The sequence below is a fragment of the Ovis aries genome, chromosome 3 (assembly GCF_016772045.2).
Source record: "Ovis aries strain OAR_USU_Benz2616 breed Rambouillet chromosome 3, ARS-UI_Ramb_v3.0, whole genome shotgun sequence".
In the NCBI taxonomy this organism is placed as follows: domain Eukaryota; kingdom Metazoa; phylum Chordata; class Mammalia; order Artiodactyla; family Bovidae; genus Ovis; species Ovis aries.
This window is the reverse complement of record NC_056056.1, coordinates 217,298,271-217,317,010: the sequence shown is the minus strand read 5'-3', so window position 1 is coordinate 217,317,010 and position 18,740 is coordinate 217,298,271. Positions and strand designations below refer to the sequence as shown.

General features: G+C 41.8%; 1 protein-coding gene across 9 annotated transcripts in view; it reads right to left on the bottom strand.

Annotated features, from left to right (window-relative positions):
• TNRC6B (trinucleotide repeat containing adaptor 6B) overlaps positions 1–18,740 on the bottom strand; it is a 261,892-nt gene that overhangs the window by 169,337 nt on the left and 73,815 nt on the right. The gene's annotated exons all lie outside the window — the stretch shown is intronic.

The window sequence follows — 18,740 nt, the reverse complement described above, 5'->3', positions numbered from 1 at the left end:
TATACCCTAAAGAAACTTTTGTGCATAAATACAAAAATATTTTTAGTAGCACTATTTTTAACAGGAAAAAAATAAGCATTCATCAACACTAAAAGTAGACAAATGGGCAATGGTGTTTTAAGACAATAGAATATAATACTGCATGAAAATGAATGAACTATGGCAATACACTTCAACCTGGATGAGTTACAAAAATACAATACTAGGTGAAAGAAGCAAGTCACAGAAGAATACGAATCCAGCATAAATCTATTAACATAAATTCAAATATATAAATTTTAAAATCATACATATGTATATTTATAGTTTATAAAACTATAAAGAAAAGGGAATAACTATTACAAAATTTGGGCTAATTAGTATCTTAGGGAACCCCATTCAATCAGGAAGGGGCACATGGTTTCTAGAGTATAGACTCTATTTCTTGGCCTATGTAGTAAGTATATGGGTGTTTATTTTATAATTATTCTTTTAACTGTGTGTTTTTCTTTTCTCTTTCATAAGTATGGTTTATTTCTGAATACAATTTTCAAAAGAAGAAAGCAAGCATTCTATTATTCCACACGGTTTATTGCTCAATAAAGGAAAATAAGTGGCAAAGACAGAGCTACTTCCACAAACTGAGATGACTAGTCCTATGAAAACTTCCCCAAAAGGCATAATTTTAAAAAAATCAATTTTTGAAAGTATTCAAGGAGAGAGATCTCAACAGACAGTATTCAAGGATTATTCCCTACTTAGAAAAATACTGCCCACTGTTGTTGTTGCTCAGTCGTGTCCGAATCTTTGCGACTCCGTGGACGGCAGCACGCTGGGCTTCCCTGTCCTTCACCATCTCCCGGAGCTCGCTCAAATGTATGTCCATTGAGCCGGTGATGCCATCCAATCATTTCATTCTCTGTCGCCCCCTTCTCCTGCCCTCCATCTTTCCTAGCAATCAAGGTTAATTAATTTTTATTGGAACATAGTTGCTTTACAATGTGTTAGTTTCTACTGCACAGCAAAATGAATCAGCCATCAGTTCAGTTCAGTCGCTCAGTCGTGTCCGAATCTTTGCGACACCATGAATTGCAGCATGCCAGGCCTCCCTGTCCATCACCAGCTCCTGGAGTTCACTCAGACTCACGTCCATCGAGTAGTGATGCTATCCAGCCATCTCATCCTCTGTCGTCCCCTTCTCCTCCTGCCCCCAATCCCTCCTAGCATCAGAGTCTTTTCCAATGAGTCAACTCTTCGCATGAGGTGGCCAAAGTACTGGAGCTTCAGAATCAGCCAGACATATACTTATATGCCCTCCCTTCTGGGCTTCCTTCCCATTCAGGTCATCACATTAAGTAGGGTTCCCTGTGCTATTTCTTTTAACAGAAACTAGTAATCTGGAAGACAGACAACAGTAATACAGACACACACCATAATAAAACCCAAATAAAACAAAAGGCTTTCCAGCTCTGCAACCCTCCCTCTGCAGTCTTCATTTCTCAGAAATACTGGAGAAGATGGAATAGTATTAAGAGGCTAAGTTTCAAAAAGAACAGAAAAAATTGAGATTTTTAATGGAAAAAAATCTCCTTTCCATTAAAAGGAAAAACTGGAGGAATTGTAAGCAAGAACAATAAAAATCACATACTGCGAAATTCAAACTAGGTTTTGACTTTTACTCTTCTCTGTGGACTTCCTGATCTTGCAGCCCACCAGGCTTTGCTAAGGAGAGATAGGATTCCCCCATTCTAAATTTACAGTGATCTAAATCTCTAGAAGGAAAAAAACATGGTTACAATGTTGCAAAGGGAACTTTATGAGGAGGTAGAGATGATCTTTGTCTAAGTCTTGGTTACAAGAAAGTACACATATGTGAAAAAAAATCAATAAACTGTGCATTTTCTGAACTTTACAAATAAATGTTATGCCTCAATTAGGAAAAACAGATGACAAATTCTTTAAAGTTTCTTGGAATAATTTTCTCAAAAAATGACTATTTTCTAAATACTATGAAATTTTCTCAATCTTTCATCTCTAAAAATCCTCTCTAGTTAAAAACCTCTACATTGTGGACTCAGCCTCTGGTTAGCTGTTTTTTAAAGGCTTATCTATAACCAGTTTTTAATAACCACAATAATGACAAGAAGCAATAATCAAAAGCCCACAGTTTCAACAAGCTGCCCTATTATGACTTTCAAATCTTTACCTGCAGCCCCCATAAAGTGAGTGAAAGCTGCTCAGTGGTGTCTGACTCTTTGCGACCCCAGGGATTGTAGCCTGCCAGGCTCCTCAATCCCTGGAATACTCCAGGCAAGAATACTGGAGTGGGTTGTCATTCCCTTCTCCAAAGGATCTTCCTGACCCCGAGACAATCCATGTCTTCTGCATTGCAGGCAGATTCCTTACCATCTGAGCCACCAGGGAAGCCCCCATATTTTGCATATTAGTCTCCACTTGGATGACCCAATAGGTCCAAAAGGAAACACCATCTTTGTCCTTAGACTTCCTCTCTTTTTTATATCTGCTATGTCTGTAAATGGTACTATCATTCACCAAGATCCTCAAACGGGAAATTTATAATTGAGGCTACAGGCCCTCCACCTTCCCTCCTTAACCCCTTAACTTCCTTATTAATCACTAAGTACAGTGGCTTCTATCTCTTACACAGCTCTCATACTCATCACCCCTTCTTTATCCTCTTTAACTGCCATAGGTAAAGACAGCTTCTCTAAATCCACTACTACAAAAGCCTTCTCACTAGTCTTTGTGCTTCGGGTCCCATCTCACTTCAATCCATCCTCCAAATCACTTCCATCAAATGCAAATTATAAAATGCAAACAAGATCACATCATTCTCCTTGAAATTCTTCACTCCTATCACCTTTCTTGAGGGATAAAAGTTCAGTTCATTTGCCTAAGTGATCTTTTTTATCGCCCCTGCCTCACTCACCCATTCTGAACCCCTGGTGGAGCACACCAACTTCTCAGCCCTTTGTGCCTTTACATATAATGTCTCTTCTTGCCTAGAAGCCCTGGTCTTCTGCCTCACATTCCTGCTCATTCTTTCAAGTACCAATTAAAATCCTTTTCCCCAGAAGACACTATCTCCTTCACCAGGGTTCTCACCTTTTCTCACTGTCCAGCATCTCAGAAGGCAACAAAAATGGTCCAGAAAGATCACTGCTCCTTACTGCCAATTCCTGTTTTTCTCAAGACCATTTCCTTCTTTATTTTCTCCCACCTCTTTATTTCTTGTCTCTTCCCATCTTTATTTCTTTTCTACAAATGTCTTGAACACTTTTGGACTTAATTTGATGATCTCTATCATTCCTCCCCCTTGACCTCATCTTCAGAGGCTTAAATATTTTCATTCATAAAACTTACATCATGAGGAAGGAGAGGGTGGAACAAATCAAGAGAGCAGCATTGAAACATACACATTACCATATGTAAAATTAGATAGGCAGTGGATATTTGCTGTATGACACAGGGAGCTCGAACTCTGTGCTCTGTGACAACCTAGAGGGGTGGGATGGGTGGGAGGTATGAAGGAGACTCAAGAGAGAGGGGACATACATATACTTATGGCTGATTCATGCTGATATATGGCAGAAACCTACACAACATAGTAAAGCAATTGTGCCCCAGTTAAAAATAAATAAAAGACAAAACAAAAAAAGAAAACTTACACCATATCCTCACCTTTCTCTCACTTCCATTCATTTGTCTAACAAGTATTTGTTGGGTACATATTACATGCTAGGTCCTGTGGTAAAGAAGATAGTCTTTGCCCCACCCCCTTGAAACTTGCAAATTGGTGGGAAAGACAAACTAGTCAATTACAAAACAGCAAGAGAATGCAATTGAACAACTTAAGGAAGGAAGGGCACTAAACTCAGTCTACAGGCATCAGATACTCTAGACCCATCCTAGGCAGCTTCATCTCCTTCCTGCTTCAATGAGGAGTTGGGCAGGACACAAGGCTGGGTCTTGCCATCCATCCGGACCTCTCCACACTGAGGTCCATGAATTCTGAGATCCGCCTCTGACCACAAGAACCTCTTCCACTCCTTCCCTCCACCTGAATCTGTAAGGAGTCTTCATTGTCGTATCTTGTTCTGTGGTTTCCCTCCTCCCTCACTGCCTATTCAGAGCTTTAGCCAACAGGCATCTTGGTGACTTTTCTCCGCAATGTCCTAAATTCGCTCACCACCAACTTGTCCTTAGGACATCCCTGTCTTGCCAAACCCTTCCCCCTTTCCCCTTCAGCTTCTGGAGTGCAGAGCTGAAGAAAGTTACAAAACTGGTTCCTTTACAAATTATACCAATTAACTTGCACTCAGTGCTGACATTCAGCACCTCTGCCTGGACAGCCTGTCCTCATCCCGTCTTTCTGGTGAACTTCCACTTAACCTTCAGAGCCTGGTTGCAAAGTTACTGTTTTAGGAAGTGTTTTCTGCTATCCCCCAACACTTCCTCTTCCTCCCTCTCCCAATGCTCCTTCCCAGTAGCTTTGGAAAGGCCTAGCAAGCAGCTGTGATCCTTGGCTCACCTGCTGGCCCCCTGCTGTTGAGCCCAGGAGGGAAACAATGTAACTTCTGTCAGTGGATCCATCCCAGACTCTAACACAGGCCTTCTGGTCCATCATTCTTCTTTCAACAAAACTTCCCAATGCCTTCTAGGTGCCGAGACTGGGCTGAACGACCTGCTGTACCACATCCTTCACTCATCTATCCTGTACCTTTTCTACTCTCCTCAAAGACGTCAAATCCACCCACTAGGCGTTCTCCCTAAGCCCCCATCCTTTCTGAAGATGACAATGCCTAAGAATATCCTGCGATCCTATCCAATACAAAGTTCCAAAAGCCCCTCATTTTCTCTCTGGTGATTATACCTGAAACCTCTGCATTTCCTCCCTTGACTGCTCTGCAAGGTTAACCTCACCACTTGTTGCTAAACTCGTGACCTACACCATACTGCCTCCTCTGGGATCTTATTATCTAAGGAACCCTTCTTTCTCCCTTTCTAGTAAATCCATCTCCTCAACCTACAAATATTTCATAATCTCTTCTATCTGTACTTTATTTATGTATTTATTTGTGGCCCTGCTGAGTCTTCACTGCTGCGTGGGCTTTTTCTCCAGCTGCAGCAAGCAGGGGCTACTCTCTAGCTGAGGCACGCGGGCTTCTCACCGTGGTGACTGCTCTTGCTGTGCAGCAGAGGCTCCAGGGCACACAGGCTTCAGTAGTTGCGGCACGTTGGCTCAGTAGTTGTGATTCCTGTACTCTAGAGCACAGGCTCAACAGTTGTGGCACACAGGCTTAGCTGCTCCTTGGCATGGGAGGTCTCCCCAGATTAGGGATCGAACCTATGTCTCCTGCATCGGCAGGTGAATTCTTTACCACTGAGCCACCAGGGAAGCCCAATCTCTTCTATTCTGAAATAATTATTTTTGGCCTTATAACCTCTCCAGATATCCTCCTATTTTCCCCTTCCCTTTACTATCCAAATTCTTAAAAGAATAAACCACACCCCATTACTTCTATGTTCTCACCACTGAGCATGCTCTTCTGCCGCCATCCCACAACACAAACGTACCTCCCTTCTCCCATCCTCGCAATATAAGTCACAATTTTTATTCAAATCAATATTCAGTTCTAACAGTGCTTTTACCCAGCAAGTAATATATACAGCTGAATCATAAGGAATAGTTAAATTTCCTTTCTTGGATATTTTTTTCTTTTCCCTGGAACTAAAAATTACTACTTCCTCTTATACTTTCTATCAAATTTTTTAAACTTGATATTTATTATGTGTTTTCACTAATCCACCCGCAAACCCTCCAACAGAGTGGTGAGTCTCCTCTTAATAAGTTCAAACACTTCAGGTAATCTGTCAATTTCACTGCAGTCTTGAATACATCCCTTGGGGGTTTTCTCCTGTGCCAGCTGAGACTGTTTGCTCTCTAGACCACTAAATAGCTGACACTTTGCCAAGGATGATTCTCTCCCTTCATCTCTGGGATCCCTCCCTCTCTCCCCTTCACTGGAGCATGTTTCCTAGACCCGCTGTCCGCCTCTTTTATGGTTTATTCCTGGAGCACAGACTCCAATCATTTCCTAATAAGAGGTATACAGGAAGTGAATTTTTTGACCTTCTGAATGACTGAACTGTCCTAATTTTATCCATATATTTAACATATTTTTGGGCTTCCCTGGTGGCTCAGAGGTTAAAGCGTCTGCCTGCAATGTGGGAGACCTGGGTTCGATCCCTGGGTCAGGAAGATCCCCTGGAGAAGGAAATGGCAACCCACTCCAGTATTCTTGCCTGGAGAATCCCATGGACGGAGGAGCCTGGAGGGCTACAGTCCACGGGGTCGCAAAAAGTCGGATATGACTAAGCGACTTCACTTTCACTTTTCCTTTAACATACAGAATATTTTTATCCACACAGTCAGATACGTAAGTTGAAGTTAGTAAACGTTCTTTCTTCCAAAAATATGAAGGCCATGCTCCATTGTCTTCTAGCACCCCAGAGTTGCTATATAGAAATTCAATAATATTATAAATCCTAATGATTTGGATATGACCTGATTCTCCTTTGGAAACATTTAGGATCCCTTCTTTTTCCTCAGCTTTCTAAACATTTGCTGTTGTTGTTCATTCACTAAGTTGTGTCTGACTCTGTGAGTTCATGGATTGTAGTAAGGCTCCTCTGTCCTCCACGGTCTCCTGGAGCTTGCTCAAATTCATGGCTGTTCAGTCGGTGATGCTATCTAACCATATCCTCTGCTGACACCTTCTCCTCCTGCATTCAATCTTTCCCAGCATCAGGGTCTTTTCCAATGAGTCGGCTCTTTGCATAAAGTGGCCAAAGTACTGGAGTTTCACATCAGTCCTTTCAATGAATATTCAGGGTTGATTTCCATTAGGACTGACTGGTTTAATATCCGTGCTGTTCAAGGGACTCTCAAGAGTCTTCTCCAGCACCACAATTTGAAAGGAGCAGTTCTTCTGCGCTCAGCCTTCTTTATGGTCCAACTTTCACATCCATACGTGACTAGTGGAAAAATCACAGCTTTGGGACCTTTGTTGGCAGAGTGATGTCTTTGCTCTTTAATACACTGTTTAGGTTTGTCACAGTTTTCTAAATATGCAAACCACTAAGTATGGTCCTTCTTTCATTTAGTGAGCTGGTACTGATCCAACCAGGGGTCAAACCTGAGTCCCACGCATTGCACAGAGAATTCTTGCATGCTGGGAAGGCCCCCATCTTGCCCCAGTTTTCACCCTCCCTAGGCCCACTGCCGTGCTTTCGGTCAGCGTGAGTTGGTCTGCATTTTCCAGAGCTCAGGTGCACTGAACCACGCGGTGAGTACCATTTTGGCTCCCTCCACTCCTCTCCCACTTCTCTTGCCTCTCTTTTCTTTGCCTTTTTGCCTTGGCTAGAAATTCCAGTACAGCGTTGAAGAGAAACCTGGTAGCAGACATACTTTTCTTTTTTTGTTGTTTTTCTTTTTCATTGTAGGAGTAAAGCATTCAGTCATTCAACATTCAACATTCGACATGACTGAGCGACTTCACTTTCACTTTTCACTTTCATGCATTGGAGAAGGAAATGGCAACCCACTCCAGTGTTCTTGCCTGGAGAATCCCAGGGACGAGGGAGCCTGGCGGGCTGCCATCTATAGGGTCGCACAGAGTCGGACACGACTGAAGCGACTTAGCAGAAGCAGCAGCAGCAGGCTTAGAATTTTTGCATTTATGTTCATGAAAGATACTGATCTGTAGTTTTCTTTTCTTGCAATGTTTTTGTCTAGTTTTGTTATCAGAGTAATGCTGGCCTCACAGAATGAGTTGAGTACAGATGACCCTTGAACAACATGGGCTTCAAGTGTGCAAGTATACTTATATGTGGACTTTTTTTCAACAGTAAATACTGCACTCTCACACAATCTCCAGTTGGTTGAGTCTGAGGGTGTGGAAGAACCCCAGATATGACAACCGAGTATAGGAACAGCTGAGTGTAAGTTATATTTGGATTTTTGATTGCCCAGAGGGTCAGTGACCCTAATCCCTGCATTGTTCAAGGGTCAACTGTATTCTCTTTGCTTCAAGTGAAATTATACTAATTCAAAAAAAGAACCTTATAACAGTATTCTACCATTTTCCCTCTTTAGGTCTTTATGCCACTCTTATTGTACAGTTCACAGATACAAATGTTATAAACCCACAATGCATCTGTATAATTGTTGTTCAATCAATCAATTCTCTTTTAAAGAGATCTCAGTAACAGGAAAAAAGTCTGACATATTTAACCTGTGTAGCTTTCATTTTCTGAGCTCTTTATTCCTTTGTGTAGATTAATATTTCCATCTGGCATCATTTTCTTTCCTTCCTTAACATTACTTATAGTAAGATAAGATATAGATAAATTATTTCAGTTTTTGTATTAGTATGTCTGAAACAGTCTTTATTTAGTCTTTAATTTTGAAATAAATTTTCACTGGTTATAGAACTCAAGGTTAACAGTTTCTCTTTCAGTGCTTTCAAGATGTTGCTCCTCTGTCTTCTTGCTTGCATTGCTTCCAATGAGAAATTCTTTGTTCCTCTGTTAGTAGTGTGTCCTCTCTCCTCTGGTTTTAAGGTTTTCTTGACCACTGGCTTTGAGTAACTTGTTTAAGGATGGGCTTTGATGTGGTTTTCTTCATTTCTTGTGCTTCAAGCACATTGAGCTTTTCGGATTTATGGGTCTACAGTTTTTATCAAATTTGGAAAAACTGAGGCCATTATTTCTTAGCTATTTTTTTCTGTCCCACCATGCCTTCTTTGGGCTTCCCTGGTGGCTCAGACTGTAAAGAATCTGCCTGCAATGTGGGATTCCTGGGTTTGATCCCTGGGTTGGGAAGATCCCCTGGAGGAGGTCATGGCAACCCACTCTAGTATTCTTGCCTGGAGAATCCCATGGACAGAGGAGCCTGGCAGGCTATAGTCCATGCGGTCACAAAGAGCTGGACACGACTGAGCAGCTAAGCACAGAACAGCATGTGCCTTCTTTGGAGACTCCAATTACAGGGACATTAGGGTGACTGAAGTTGTCCACAACACACTGATACTCTTCACTTTTTGGATGTTTACTCTTTTTCTCTTTGTGTTTCACGCTGGATAGTTTCTACTGTTCTTTAAATTAACTAATCTTTTATTCTACAGTATCTAATCTGCCACAATTCCACCCAGTATATTTTTCATCTCAAACATTATAGTTTTCAGTTCTAGAAATTTGATTTGGGGCTTTTAAAACTATATATTTTCCATGTCTCTGCTTGACCTTTTGAACATCTGAAACACAGTTATAATAAGTGTTTTAATATCCTTGTCTGCTAATTCTAACATCTTGGTCAACTATGAGTTGGTTTCAATTGACTTTTCTCTTCACTATGTTTGTATTTTCTGGTTTTTACATGCCTGAAAAATCTCTGTGTTGAATAACAGACATAGAATTTTTGCTGGATCCTGAATACTTTTGAATTCCTATAAATATTTTTGAGCATCGTTCTGAGATACGGCTAAATTATTTTGAAATAGTTTGTTCCTTTCAGGTTCTGCTTTTAGGATTCTGAAGTCAGACTTCATAATTAGGTAGGACTAATTATTCCCTACTCCTAAGGTGAGAACTCTAGTACCACTGCTGAGTATGCTGATAATGATCCATGAATTATGAAGGTTTCTAGTCCACAGAAATAGGCACCATTACTAACACCATTATTATTCACCATTACTGAGTGCTAGATAGACACTGTTACTTCCAATCCTCTGGGGTGGGTACCCCCTCCTGCCTCAGCCTTGACCAGTCACGTACATATGCCAAAAAGCACTCTGCTGAATACTTAGGGGAACCCTCCACAAATCTCCAGACTTCTCCCTCTTAGCTGCTCTCTCCTCTCCAATATTCTGTCCTACAAACTTTGGCTCCCTCAGTCTCCCCAGACTCTCAGCAGTGATTCCTCAACTGACAAGGTCCACTGGGCTTTGGGTGGGCTCCCCATTTTCCGCACTGTGGCCCAGAGGCTCCCTCAAGCCAGGACACAGGGGTAGTCAGAGGACTCATCTTGTTTTCCAGTTCTCACTGATCACTGTCCTTCACTATCTGATGTCCAGTGCCTTGAAAAACTGTTGTTTCAAACACATTTGTGTATTTGTAAAGTTATTATTTCTAGTGGGAGGGTAAATCCTATTTCTGATACTCCATATCTTGCCCATCTCGCCTCTGAATTTCTTCTTGACTTACAAAGCTCTTCTCTTATACTGTTACATGAAAGCTTCCTCCACATCATTTAGGCATCAGCTCAAGTGCCATGTCTTTGAAGTGATGGATGAATCCTGACCACCCAACTGAAAGAGCTTCCACACTCAGCCACTCTCTAGCATAATGCACATCACTATCTGAAGGGATTACCTATTTCTGTGTTTTGTTGTCTCGAAGAATGCAAACTCCTTGGGGCAGATTTTGAATGTCTTATTCATCATAAACCATCATAAACCAATGTCTTATTCATCATAAACTTGCTGACTCTCTAATCTGCTCATCTCTGCTTTTCCTTCTTCTACTCTCTAAACATTTATTTCTCCCGATTCTGTCCTTGGACCTCTCTCTTCACATTCTTCACAGCAATTTCATCTAATCTAACAGTTGCAACTAGTAAATTGTTAAAAATTAATCAAGTTTATTTTCGGTTGCACTGGGTCTCTATTGCTGCGCATGGGCTTTCTCTGGTTACAGTGTGTGGGCTTACTGAGATGGCTCCTCTTGCTGTGGAGCGTGGGCTCTAGGCATAAGGGTTCAGCAGCTGCAGTACACAGGCTCAGCACCGTGGCTCTTGGGCCCTCAAGCACACAGGCTTCAGGAGTTGCAGCGCTCTGGCACAGCAGTTGTGGCACACGGACTTAGCTGCACCACAATATGTGGAATCTTCCTCAACTATGGATCAAACCTGTGTCCCTTGTGTTGGCAGGTGGATTCCTATCCACTGTACCACCAGTAAAGTCCCTCAACTATTAAATTTGAGTGATTCCCAATGCTGTATTTCCAGTCCCCACATATCCTGCCTCCAGTCCTACATTTTCACCTGGCTGACAGTTTGCCAGCCTCTCAAACTCTGTATGTTCGATGCAGAATTAATCTCATTCCCTCCCAAAACTGTTTTCTTTATTATGTTTCCTATTAGGCAAGGGCATCCCCATCCTCCCAGTCATTTTGCTTGAAACCTTGATATTACTCTTGGTTTCTCCTTTTCCTTTTCTCTCACATCAATTGCTAAATTCCATCCACTTTATAAATGATACACTTTTCCAACCACACTCCGTTCCAGGTACTCTAAATGGTTTAAGAAGGAAATATATGTATTTCCTGAAATAGAAAGCTGAGGACAGCTGATATTCTGCATAACAGAATCAATATTCAAAATGAGCTTAGCCAACCAAAGAGAAGGACAGAAATTCCCAAATTGTTTTTTGTCCTTATTGAACATCATTTACTAACAGAAAAATATACAAACCTTAAGTGTAGAGCTAACACCCAAAAAGAGGTCCTTTTCATTATAGGGGACTGGAATGCAAAAGTAGGAAGTCAAGAAACACCTGGAGTAACAGGCAAATTTGGCCTTGGAATACAGAATGAAGTAGGGCAAGTGAAGTCGTTCAGTTGTGTCCGACTCTTTGCGACCCGATGGACTGTAGCCTACCACGCTCCTCCATCCATGGGATTTTCCAGGCAAGAGTACTGGAGTGGATTGCTATTTCCTTCTCCAGAGGACCTTCCTGACCCAAGGATCGAACCCAGGTCTTCTGCATTGTAGGCAGACGCTTTACCATCTGAGCCACAAGGGAAGTCCTAAAGCAGGGCAAAGGCTAATATTATTTTGCCAAGAGAACACACTGGTCATAGCAAACACCCTCTTCCAACAACACAAGAGAAGACTCTACACATGGACATCACCAGATGGTCAACACCGAAATCAGACTGATTATATTCTTTGCAGCCAAAGATGGAAAAGCTCTATACAGTCAGCAAAAATAAGACTGGGAGCTGACTGTGGCTCATATCATGAGCTCCTTATTGCCAAATTCAGACTTAAATTGAAGAAAGTAGGGAAAACCAATAGACCATACAGGTATGACCTAAATCAAATCCCTTATGATTATACAGTAGAAGTGAGAAATAGATTTAAGGGCCTGGATCTGATAGATAGAGTGCCTGATGAACTATGGAATGAGGTTCATGACATTGTACAGGAGACAGGGATCAAGACCATCCCCATGGAAAAAAAATGCAAAAAAGCAAAATGGCTGTCTGGGGAGGCCTTACAAATAGCTGTGAAAAGAAGAGAGGTGAAAAGCAAAGGAGAAAAGAAAAGATATAAGCATCTGAATGTAGAGTTCCAGAGAATAGCAAGAAGAGATAAGAAAGCCTTCCTCAGTGATCAGTGCAAAGAAACAGAGGAAAACAACAGAATGGGAAAGACTAGAGATCTCTTCAAGAAAATTAGAGATACCAAGGGAACATTTCATGCAAAGATGGGCTCGATAAAGGACAGAAATGGTATGGACCTACAGAAGCAGAAGATATTAAGAAGAGGTGGCAAGAATACACAGAAGATCTGTACAAAAAAGATCTTCACGACCCAGATAATCATGATGGTGTGATCACTCATCTAGAGCCAGACATCCTGGAATGTGAAGTCAAGTGGGCCTTAGAAAGCATCACTACGAACAAAGCTAGTGGAGGTGATGGAATTCCAGTTGAGCTGTTTCAAATCCTGACAGATGATGCTGTGAAAGTGCTGCACTCAATATGCCAGCAAATTTGGAAAATTCAGCAGTGGCCACAGGACTGGAAAAGGTCAGTTTTCCTTCCAGTCCCAAAGAAAGGCAATGCCAAAAAATGCCCAAACTATCACACAATTGCACTCATCTCACAAGCTAGCAAAGTAATGCTCAAAATTCTCCAAGCCAGGCTTCAGCAATACGCGAACTGTGAACTTCCAAATCTTCAAGCTGGTTTTAGAAAAGGCAGAGGAACCAGAGATCATATTGCCAACATCTGCTGGATCATGGAAAAAGCAAGAGAGTTCCAGAAAAACATCTATTTCTGCTTTATTGACTATGTCAAAGCCTTTGACTGTGTGGATCACAATAAACTGTGGAAAATTCTTCAAGAGATGGGAATACAGACCACCTGACCTGCCTCTTGAGAAATCTGTATGCAGGTCAGGAAGCAACAGTTAGAACTGGACATGGAACAACAGACTGGTTCCAAATAGGAAAAGGAGCACGTCAAGGCTGTATATTGTCACCCTGCTTATTTAACTTATATGCAGAGTACATCATGAGAAATGCTGGGCTGGAGGAAGCACAAGCTGGAATCAAGATTGCTGGGAGAAGTATCAATAACCTCAGATATGCAGATGACACCACCCTTATGGCAGAAAGTGAAGAGGAACTAAAAGCCTCTTGATGAAAGTGAAAGAGGAAAGTGAAAAAGTTGGCTTAAAGCTCAACATTCAGAAAACTAAGATCATGGCATCTGGTCCCATCACTTCATGGGAAATAGATGGGGAAACAGTGGAAACAGTGTCAGACTTTATTTTGGGAGGCTCCCAAATCACTGCAGATGGTGACTGCAGCCATGAAATTAAAAGACACTTATTCCTTGGAAGGAAAGTTATGACCAACCTAGATAGCATATTCAAAAGCAGAGACATTACTTTGCTAACAAAGGTCCGTCTAGTCAAGGCTATGGTTTTTCCAGTGGTCATGTATGGATGTGAGAGTTGGAGTGTAAAAAAAGCTGAGCGCCAAAGAATTGATGCATTTGAACTGTGGTGTTGGAGAAGACTCTTGAGAGTCCCTTGGACTGCAAGGAGATCCAACCAGTCCATTCTAAAGGAGATTGGTCCTGGGATTTCTTTGGAAGGAATGATGCTAAAGCTGAAACTCCAGTACTTTGGCCACTTCATGTGAAGAGTTGACTCATTGGAAAAGACTCTGATGCTGGGAAGGACTGGGGGCAGGAGGAGAAGGGGACGACCGAGGATGAGATGGCTGGATGGCATCACCGACTCGATGGACATGAGTTTGAGTGATGGACAGGGATTTGGTGATGGACAGGGAGGCCTGGCATGCTGCGATTCATGGGGTTGCAAAGGGTTGGACACGACTGAGCAACTGAACTGAACCAAGTGTAGACAGTGGAGACATCAATGAATTTTAGTATTTACTCATTTGTTTGGCTGTGCCGGGTCTTAGTTGTGGCACGTGGGGTCTTTGATCTTCATTGTGGCATGTGCCATCTTTAGTTGTGGTGTGCAAGATCTTTAAGTTGCAGCATGGAAACTCAGTTGTGGAATGTAAGATCTAGTTCCTTGACTAGGGATCGAAGCTGAGCCCCATGCATTGAGAGCACAACCACTGGACCACCACTGAAGTCCCAACAGCCATCCTCTGCTTTTTATCTTTCTAGCAGAGATGCAGAGTCTTCTAAACTCAACAGACTGAAGTGTACACGCCCTAACTCTCAAGAATATATAATCCCATCTCTGAATTTAAACATCTCTCAAAAAAAAGCCTCTAGAAGATACTGTAGGATTTCAGGGAATATTTCTTTAAAAGGAACATCAATATTCTCCAAGAAGATGTCCTTTGTCAATCCTGTCCAATCATAAGGCATACCTGATTTCTGTCGGTACAATACGTACATGGGTATTTTTTAAAACTGCACTGACCCTTTTATTCACTTATTAGCTATTCTTAGCACCTTCTCTACCAATGCCATTCCAAAACTGTCCTCCTTAAAAGGAAATCTAAACTTGTCATTTCAATCATGCACGCTAAACTCTTCAGTTTAACAATGACTTCTATTTCAGAGGGAACACTAAGCCGGACCCCACTCTCTTTCTTTCCTCCTCCAAATATCAGTCACCACCAGACGTTAGAAGGGCAGGGTTCCGGCCTGAGCCCAGGTACCGCCACAGCAGCAGGGGCCAGCCTCACTGATCCTCAGGCTCCTTCAAACTCACAAGCCTGGTGAACCTATTCCATAAACACATTCGGCCTTCCTTTACTCATTTCTTCACTCTTTACTCAAACATGCCTGGGCCTCCTCCATTTAAAAAAATCTTTCACAGGACTTTCCTGGCCTGGTGGTACAGTGGTTAAGAATTTGTCTTACAATGAAGGAGATGTGGTTCTATCCCTGGTCAGGCAACTAAGATCCCACAGGCTGTGGAGCAACTATGCCCAGGGACTCTGGAGTCCATGTGCCACAGCTAGAGAATCCGTGCGCCACAGTAAAAGATCCTGCATGCTGCAACGAGGATCCTGCAGGCTGCAACTAAGACCAACACAGCCAAATAAATAAATACAATTTTTTTTAATCTTAAAAACATCTTTCACTTGAACTAATACCTCCTTCTGGTCAGGCAACTAGGTGGTTCAATGGTAAATAATCTGCCTGCAAATGCAGGAGATGCAGGAGACTCAGGTTTGATCCCTGAGTCGGAAAGCTCCCCTGGAGCAGGAAATGGCAATCCACTCCAGTAGTCTTGCTTGGAGAATCCCACGGGCCGCGGAGACTGGTGGACTGCAGTCCATGGGGTCATAAAGAGTTGGCCGCGACTGAGCACACAGCACACACACTACTCAGTGCTCTGCTCTCTTCATTTACTTCTAGATTTCACAACTGGATAGTAGACTATAGCCACCACTCTATGTTTTTATCATTTCATTTCCTTTTAACCCATAAAATTGGTTTCTCATCCTCTTCCTCTTGAAGACCACTAATAAATTTCTTTTAAAAGCATTATTATGGAAAGTGTCAAGCACATACAAAGTGAATACAAATGAATCCTTATGTATTCATCACCAAGCTTCAACAGCTGTGAACATCCTGTCATTGTTTCATCCATACTTCCATCCATTCTCCATCCCTATTCAATTACTATTATTTTATAGTTTTCACAGGTAAAGTGTACCTGAAAAGTTGTACTTTTTATTTTAATTGCAAATTCTAGAAGTATACTTTTGACAATTGGATATACACCTGTGTGATCCATACTCCTCTAGGACACAGAACACCTCCACCTCTCCAGAAAATTTTGTGTACCTTTTCTTTAATTAATTCTTCAAAAAATAAATCCAGATACATTTTCTCAATTACCAACCTCCTTGGCTTCTCAGCAGCATCTGACAGTACTCATTCTACCTTTTTGCTTGAAATGTACCTCTTGGTTTCTAGGAAGCAAAAGTATTCCAGTTCATCCTCAAGTCACGTCAGCTTCACCTCCAGTATACTTCCAGTCTGTCTTCCTCTACTTCAGTTCAGTATGGTAATCCACTTTCTCTCTCACCCAAGTGACTGACTAGGACTGTCTTCTTTCTCACTGGTCTTCTTGCTCCCACCCCTGCTTCAGTCCAATCCATTCTTTACATAGAAGCAAGAGTGATTTTTTTAAAAATGAAATCATAGGGACTTTCCTGGTGGTCCAGTGGCCAAGACAGCACATTCAATGCAGAGGGCCTGGGTTCGATCCCTGGTCAGGGAACTAGAGCCCTCATGCTGCAACCAAGAGTTTACATGCAGAAATTATAGATCCTACATATTCCAACTAAGACCTGGTACAGCCAAATAAATGATAAATATATTTTTTAATGGAATCACATCACATTACTCCCTAATTTAACAGCCTTCAATGACTTCCCAGTTGACAGAAATTCTTCCCACATGAGACAGAAACCACATTCTATGCCAAGGCTGTCACGTTCTTGCAAGGTCTCGGCCTCCCTCTGTAACTTCCTATCACCGCTCAGTGGCACAGGACTTCTGACAGTTCTTGGAAGAGGCCAAGGGCTTCTGAAGTTGTTTCTTCTGTCTGGTATACTGTTCTTCTAGCTCTTTACACAGTTGGCTCCCTGCGTCTTCACTGTTCAGCTGAGATGCCACATGTTCAGAGAGGGCTTGCTTGACTAACCTAAGCTTGTCCTTCCAGTCAGCCTGTATTGCATTATTTTATTTTCTTCATAGTACTGATCATAACTCAGAAGCATTATCTTTATTTATGTTTGCTTCTCCCACTAAAATGCACCACCTTGAGAGTAAGAACTATGTCTTTTTCCTTTATTGTGTATATCTGCTAATAACATATGCTCAAGAATTTTTTTTTAATTATTTAATTCAAAGTCTTTGTTTTACAGAAAAGTCCCCACTGTTTCTCAACACCATTTACCTTTCCTAACTTATTTCTATTAACAAAAACCACAAATTATGTTACCATGTACTGTGATAAATTCCTGCATTAACATCAAATTATTACAAATATTATAAGATTTTAAACAAAGAGAAGCATAAGAAAAAAGTCATAAAATGTAATATAAATGAAGACTGGTGAAAACAAAGTTATAATTTAATTTTAAAAACAGAAGAAGCATCTACTTATTGCAAGTGTAAAAAGAATGTTCTTTTTTTAAAAATACTGTTATTTATTTGGCTGTGCCAAGTTTAGTTGTGACACAGGGTCTTTAGCTGTGGCATGCAAAGTCTTAGCTGTAGCATGTGGGATCTAGTTCCCTAACCAGGGACTGAACCCCAGCCCCCTGCATTGGGAGTGTGGAGTCTTAGCCACTGGGCCACTAAGGAAGTTCCCCCCCACCAAAAAAATATTCTTTTCCTCTTTAGCCTAATTGATTCTGAACTGATAAAATATTCAATAATTTAAAAATCAAGAAATGCAGTCCTCCTTCCTCCCCTAGGAAGAAGGTGGAGACTGAGTCTCTGGTACAACTAAGCATTCTATGTCGATCTAGTTACATGCTTGCCAAGCAATCTTCAAATTTCAACGTAGCTTTCCAGGAAGAGAATGTACTAGTCAGAGGATCCAAGAATCCAGTCTTCCTTAACACTGTGGTTTATTATAAACTGATTAATTAGGGTCTTAGGGAAGGGTCTGTGTGTACTGTAGAAATCCTGGGGTCTGTATATTTTTGGTGACTTCGGTGTACACATCTCGGTGTGTAAGTGTTTGGGGGACATTCCTAGAATGTGTGCATATCTCACTTATTCTGACTCTCCTTAAACCAGGTTTAGGATCCAGATGACAGTGAACATGTTAGGAACTAGATGAATGTGCTCAGGCGTGTCTGACTCTTTGCAACCCCATGGACCGTAGCCCACCAGGCTCCTCTGTCCATGGGCTTCTCCAGGCAAGAATACTGGAGTGGGTTGCCATCCCTTCTCCAGGGGATCTTCCCAATGTCTCCTGCATTACAGGCAGATTCTTTTCCATCTGGGCTACCAGGGATGCCGGGATCTAGATAAGTCTGATAAAAGTCTATTGGATTCTGCTTTGGCAGAAAGAAGGAAGGGATCTGGTGATATGGGGGGGAAAACAAGGGGAGAGGATGACACCTGCCCTTCTGTTACGGACTGTAATGAGGGGAGATTCAGAAAGAAGCTGAAGAGCATCTTTCACAAGGAGCTCTGGGGTTCGGGGCATAAACTGTGCTTCTCTATAGCCCAGCCCATGTACCCATTAAGGAGTCATTCTGCTTCCCCCAACCAATCTCTGGCAATCACCACCCTGTGTTCTATGTAATTATCTATTCTACATATTATATATAAATGGAATCATATGTGACCTTTTGTACCAGGCTTCTTCCAATCAGCATGATGTTTTGGAGTTTCCTGGTGACATTTGACCCCTCTCCACTTTT